This window comes from Sminthopsis crassicaudata, chromosome 5, assembly GCF_048593235.1.
Source record: "Sminthopsis crassicaudata isolate SCR6 chromosome 5, ASM4859323v1, whole genome shotgun sequence".
Lineage (NCBI taxonomy): Eukaryota > Metazoa > Chordata > Mammalia > Dasyuromorphia > Dasyuridae > Sminthopsis > Sminthopsis crassicaudata.
This window is the reverse complement of record NC_133621.1, coordinates 185,327,943-185,335,033: the sequence shown is the minus strand read 5'-3', so window position 1 is coordinate 185,335,033 and position 7,091 is coordinate 185,327,943. Positions and strand designations below refer to the sequence as shown.

The 7,091-nt window shown below is 37.2% G+C and overlaps 1 long non-coding RNA gene across 1 annotated transcript; it reads right to left on the bottom strand.

Moving 5' to 3' along the window:
- Nucleotides 1–1,181: 1,181 nt before the first annotated feature.
- LOC141542588 (uncharacterized) lies at nucleotides 1,182–6,538 on the bottom strand. The gene is made up of 3 exons (XR_012482214.1): nucleotides 5,969–6,538; nucleotides 5,598–5,663; nucleotides 1,182–2,334 (listed from the first exon to the last, which is right to left on the bottom strand). It is a non-coding gene; the product is annotated as an uncharacterized LOC141542588 (long non-coding RNA).
- Between the last annotated feature and the right edge of the window lie 553 nt (nucleotides 6,539–7,091).

The window sequence follows — 7,091 nt, the reverse complement described above, 5'->3', positions numbered from 1 at the left end:
ATCTGAGTCATTAAAAAAAAAAAAAAAAGATATTGCCAATGAAATTTATATCTTAGTTATGGTTGCTCCAGATTACCTCACTGTCTTTTCCAATTCAATGATTCTTTAAATCTAAAGGTTATATTGCTAGTTTCTGGCAGAGCTAGGACAGTGTTAGTCAATAAGTAAAGCATTTACAATGTGCTAAGCACTCTATTATATAAGAATGCAAATATAAGTAAAAAGAAAGCCTATTCCTGCCTTCAAGGTGTTTACAATTAGCACTGATTAGGATTGATGAGGACAATATATAAAAGGGAGCTGAAAATTGGTGACTAGGTAGGAGGAGTAGGTCTCCTTATGGGCATATAATGATAAAAGCTAGAATTTCAGATATAGAACCCAAAGAAAAGTGAAGGATGGCTGGCTTAAGCATTTCCTAAAAATGGAGATTTAAGGAGGAACTCACCAATGGGAAGAGTGGGTAACAGGGAAGGAGGCATCTTCCAAGATAAGAAAGTAATTTGGAAATAGTGGTGAAATCTAGAAACAGAGGTGGAACCCAGAGGAAGTATGAAGTAGTATTAATATTCTTGGCAAGGAGAATTGACTGATCTTCATCTAATATCAAGGTCTTTTCTTGTACTTCTCAACCCAGCTTGCTGTAGAAAAGACTTCTATCAACCCTATTGAAGATCAGTCAGTTGTAGAATGATCAGATTATGGACAAATATATGATTTTCAGCTAGAAATAAATGGAGAGTCCATCTCTTCCATTTTACATAAGGAAAATACTAAATAAGTAATAAGCCCAAACTCAAATAAAATTAAGAATTGAATTTGGATTCTAACAAAGGTTGTTTGTTTGTTTCACACATCTAGTGCTCTTTTCACACTGAGATGTTGTTGTCAATCATATTTCATTCAGTTTTTCTCTTTTATTGTCAGAAATCTATACTGGATTATAGAATAGATGCCATATTGAACTGGATTCTCAGGTTTGAACTTCCAAAGAATCCATGGGAAGGGATGGGCCACAGGAATAATGAGGCAAAGAGGAAAAAGAACAATCTCATAGTTAAAAGGTAGTTCTGGGGAGATTGGTCATAGAATGGTAGATTTGGATCTGTAAGGGACCCAGAGGTCACCTAGGCCAAACCCCTGGATGGAGGACTCTGGATTAAGAGATACATAAGACTAGTTGTATGGGACTGACCTTTAAAGAAAGACCCAAGTTTGGCTCCAAACTCTGCCAGCTAATATCAATATGATGGTGGACAAGTCATCAAACTTCTGGGGGGGTTTTCAGCTTCCCCATCTGTTAAGAACAGAAATTTTTTTTCCTTCATCACAACTCAAATGGGGCAGGCAAGTGCCGGTGTCAGTATTCTCATCTGACAGATGAAGAAACTGAGGCTTTGGAATATTAAGTGAATTACCTAAATTGAAGGAGCTGTTGTTTAGTCAGCTCTTGGTGACTCCATGGATGATATTGTCCATAGGGTTTTTGTGACAAAAATACCAGAATTCTCTAGTGGAATAAAGTAAATGGAGGTCATTTTGACCTCTATTTGCCTAAGTAGACACAGCAAGTATCTGGACTCAGATTTTTTCAGGTTTTCCTAACTCCAGGCCCAGTGATCTATCCAATGAATCACCTGGATGTCTCCAGCTACTGTGACAAAACCAGGACTAGAGCCAAGGGTTTGTGACTACAAGTGTATAGTTATTTCTACTATCCTACAATTTATTTCTGAGTCCCTAGGTGGCAAACTGATTTAAAACTGATCCTTATGTAGACATAGCCTAGCAATAGCAGCAGTATTAGTAATACATAAAAAGAGATTTTCCTGATAAGTGAGTAAATACTAGATGGGACAGTGGACAGAACAAGTGACCCGGAGTTAGGAAGACCTGAATTCAAAACCTCTCCCTGATAGTTAGTAGCTGAGTGACCTTGAGCAAACCTTATAATTTTGGCACGCTCATCTGTAAAATGAAGATAACAAGATCACATATTTCCCAGTTTTATTGTGAGAACAAAAAGAATTAAAGTATGCTAATTATTCTTTTTATAATTGTTGTTATTGTGCGTACAAGATCTCATTTCAATAGAGAATACTTTGCCCCAAAGGAATGGGGCAATACCAACAGGAATACCTTGGCCTATTATCAGTTTGAAGAAGTCTTGGAATAGCAGGTATATGCTGAAGGTATTATGAACGTGACCCCACATACTGAGAACAGTCATTTTGCCAAATCAGCCCAAAGAACAAAAGGTGGTCCCCCACACCTCTTACCTTGTCAAGCCATCCAAGGATTTTGGAAAAGAACCATCAATGTTATTTTCGCCATCTGCTGGACAAAAAAAAATGGCAAGTTAAATCAAAAATCATCACTTTTCATTTCTATGGGAGTTTGTAAGGTTTGGGGGTTTTGTATTTGGAAAATCATTTTGAATGCCCATAATCATCATTTATTCTCTACTCCCATGTTGCCTGAATATCCATTGGGAAAACAAAATGAGAGCGAGATTAAGATAGGTTTCTAGTTAGGATCACAGAAGAGGCTTTCTAGTAGGTAACAAGTTTATCCCCTTCCCATCATGCAGACAAGGACTTTCAGGTTTCAGCTAATCTTTCTTCTGCATTTGGAGATTCTTTTTCTTCCTTCAGTCAGAGATAGAAAATTAGGTATTACCAACCTTTCTGTGACAATATTTTACACAAAACATATACTCTGCAAATATTTTGCATGTTTCTAATTGTTTTGTCGTTTCCCTCATTAGAATGTAAATTCTTTAAGGGCAGGAATTATTTCTGACTTTTACATCCCCTCAGTAAATAGTGTAATGCTAGTAAATGCATGATCAGTGTAGATTGAACAGGACAGTCATGAAATACTCTCATTAGCCTATTTATCCCCAGGCTTAACAATTCTTATCCCTTATTTATATGGTCTATCTTTCCATTCGCTCAATCCCAAGCTCACTCTGATAGTAGGCCACCTAGTTGTCAGAGGCAGAGGAAGTTAGGGTATACTAACTGAAAAAGAACTTCAATGAAAGGAAAACATTATTTAAAAGGCTGAGTCAGGAATAGTCTTAATCTGACTCCCTAAAGTAGTTTCCATTTTAATATCTAACTCAGTGTCACAGGCCTGGTGAATATTGCCAAAGAACTAAACTTTGGGACTATGCATTCTTATCTGAAAGAATGAATATGTTAGGGACCAAACCCAAGAGTATGAAATAGGAAACAAAATGAAGACCCTCAGAATAGAGAGGGAACGTTTAGCTAGTCCGTTATCTGAATGGAGAATTTAGACTATAATATCCTAAACAAATAGTCATGAGGCCATTGCTTGAAGATTTTTAGAAAGGGAAAATCTACCATCTACTAAGACATTCCATTCTATTTTCTAGTTATAATTGTTTTAATTGTTAGAAAGGGCTTTTTTTCTTTTATATCAAAGCAGAAAACTATCTTCAGCAACTGTCATTTATTGCTCCTAATTGTCCCTGGGGCCAAGAAGGACAAGAGTAACTTTTGTTCCACAAGAGAGTCCTTCAAAATTCTTGAAGACAATGATAATGTCATTAATGGATTAACATTCACTTGGAGAAAATTTCCTACTGAAATGCCCCAAGAATTTGTCCCTGGTCCTGTTTAATATTTTGATCAGTGATTTAGACAAAGGCATCAGATGGCAAATTTGAAGATGACAAAATGCTAGGAGGGATATAGCAAAGGGGTTGAATGACAGTCAGAATCCAAAATAAATCATGACAGGCTGCAATGATGTGTTGAAAATAATAAAATGTAATTCAGAAAAGATTAGCATTATATCCCACATATGGATTTTTTTAAAATTGACTTCATTATTACAATGGAAAAGAAACTGGACAGACTATATTTTGTGTGAAAAAGATTTAGGGTTTTTAGTGGACTGCAAACCCAATATATACAAACTCAATAATAAGAAATGTCAATCAAAAGTTAACAATCTCAAATCATGTAAGTAGACACAGTATCCAGAAAGAGGGATGTAATATTAGTGAAGTACAAAGAAGCTAGATTTGGAGTCTAGGTTCGAATTACAATTTTTATTATTTAATATCTGATGATCTGGAGAATTATTTATCCTCTCTAGATGTCATTTTCTTCTATAAAATGAGGCAATTGTAGATGACCTCTAAATTCTCTTCTAGCTTTTAATCTATAATCTCACTTGGACAGAGCACACCTGAAATGTCATGATTAGTTCTAGGGAACACATTCTAGGAAGGATATCGATATACTTAATTATATATTGCTTTATATTGTTTTCTAATTGTTTTATAAGTACTGTTATCGTCAACAATTTATGGAACAACTCTCAACATGTAAGGTACTCAACTAAGCCCTTTGGAGGAAAAGATACAAAGATGAATAAATATATCTCCAAATCTCAAGGAACTCACGAAAATATTAAAAGAAAAAAGTAGCTGCTTTCATTACTTGTTGAATCATTGATTTTGTCAGTGAGGTTATTCCTTTTACCAGTGCATAGCACAGTTCCTTCTTTGTTTTAGGCAAGAGTTTTCATGAATTATTGATATTGAAAAAAAAAACTCATCCAATGGTGGGCAACTCTTTGGTGATGCTCCTCTTCAAATTTAGCTAAGTTGATCCACAAATGAGAGATACTATCCTAATCCATGGTTCCCTGGTTGTGAGTTCTACCAGAGCGTATATGCCACTGGCTCCTTTAGGATTAACACATAATAGATATTAAATGAATCATATAATATAAGGATATTGGGATGGGAGGGATTTGGGTAGGATGAGCCAACAATGCTTCACAGATAAATGCGACTTAAGTTGGACTTTGCAAGATATGTAGAACTTAAATAAACAGAGAGGAATGGGAAATCCATTATAGACAGGAAAAACTATGTGGGCAAGGACAGAGAGACAGGGACATGTGTGTCATGTTAAAGATCAGTCTAACTGCTTTGGTAAAGTTAATGTAGGGAAAGAGGTGAGAAATAAGGCTGAAGAGATAGATTGGAGTCAGACCATCTGGAGGGCTTTAAATGTCAGTTATTTTAGCATTTTTATGCATGAAAAGTTTAGTCTTTTTAATTGAGAGTCAAGAAGCCCTAAGCTCCCAGGAGATGGGAAAAGGAGGGCTAGGATCTATCTAAAATACTTTACTTCAGAAAAAAGCATCCTGAAAATCATCAAATTTGGATATTAAGCTTCTGGCAACACTGTTTCTGAGACAATTGCCAAGCATGAATCCAAGACTGGCCACTATGAGAAGAAGACAGTAGACCAAAAAAAAAAAAACCAAACCCAATTCTAGAGGAATGGTCTAATATACATGGAACCAAGGGACCAATCTTCAGGTCTGGAAAAACCAAAGAGCAAGTATGAAAACATACTTTGCACCTCCCACCCATTCTTCCCTTTTACAAGAGCACACTTCCTGGTTTAAACATCTTCTGCTGACCCTAAGAACTCTATTTACTTTGAAAAAAGTCAATTAAAAGTTATTGTGGCAATATATGTGTATGCATGGGGAAAGAATGTCTAAATAAACAGAAGTCTCTTTAGGGAAATACCATCTCCTACCTTCTTTTTCTAATGTCCAGATATCAAGTCTAAGACTTTCTCTTAGGTAGTAGCCATCTGGAATACCTAGAAAAAAAAAGTTAAATTGGGGGTCTAGGTCAAAATATTTGAATATTTATTATATGATACCAAAACTAATTTATTTTTTTTACCATTTCCATATATCTCCTTCCTCCCCATTCCCATTTTTGGGTAGATCCTAGAAACATGAGATCACAAGAATATACCCTTCCCAAGTACGACCAACCTCCCATACCAACATGGAAATATTCCCTCATTCACTGAAGCCCTTGGATTATCTTTCTTCTCACAAATTTTTCAGTACACAGTTCCTGATTACATGATACTCAGATCTCTACTGATCCACTTACTTTTGTAGTTTCTCCTGGCCTCCTCTTCAAGATGAAGAATTGCTGTTCTGATTCCTTGGAAGCGGCTTCGGGGAGAAGAGTCCATCTTTGCTTCAGGTCTTCCTCAATCCAAAGTGCACCCGATGATTCCATGGACACTCTGCTGTGCCTTGCCCACTCCCAACCCTACTCTCTCTCATCCTTCTTTGCTTTGATGCTGTGCATTCTCTAGGACCCTGGCTGCCCAAAGACCAGAATTCCAGGGAATTGGATACATCCTAGGCAAGGTGCACTACCAGCTTCCAGGACATAAAGAGGAGGGGAGAGAAAGAGAGAGTGAAGAGAGAAGAGAAGGAGAAAGAAAGAGGAAAGAAGAAAGAAGACAGGGGGGAGAAGATAGAGAGGAAGGAAGAGAAGAAAGGGGAGGAGGAGAGAAAAAGAGAGGGTAGAGGGAAAAAGGGAGGGAAAGGGGGGAGAGGAAAGATAGAGACAGAGAAAGAGAAAGAGAGAGAAAGAGAGAGACAGAGACAGAGAGACAGAGAGAGAGACAGGGAGAGACAAAGAGAGAGAGACAGAGAGACAAAGAGAGAGAGAGACACACACACACACACAGAGATAGAGAGACAGAAAGACAGAGAAACAGAGAGAGAGAGACAGAGACAGATAGAGAGAGAAACAGAGAGACAGAAAGAGAGACAGAGAGAGCGAGTGAGAGAGAGAGTGAGAGAGAGAGAGAGAGAGAGAGAGAGAGAGAGAGAGAGAGAGAGAGAGAGAGAGAGAGAGGCAGAGACAGACAGAGAAACAGAGAGAGACAGAGAGAAAGAAATCATAGGAGGGGTGGGAAAAAGTTCTGGGACAACCACCTAACTTAGGGTAGAAAACTAGATGAAAACCAACTCTCATTCCAATAGAAGAGATAGATTTCTAAACACTGTCTCTTTGTATTCCTAGAACAGTTGAACTGGAGTTGAACTGGAAAGGCTCTTTCTAGTTGTGTAATTCTCTTCTCTTATTTCTCTAAGGGGATAAATCCACCTCAAACCCTTTCAAGGTTAAATTATATTCAAAATTAAACTGCCCTTTATTTCTCCTTGAAATATCAACTCCTCAAAAAAAAAAAAAAAAAAAGGTTTGGAAGGTTCTA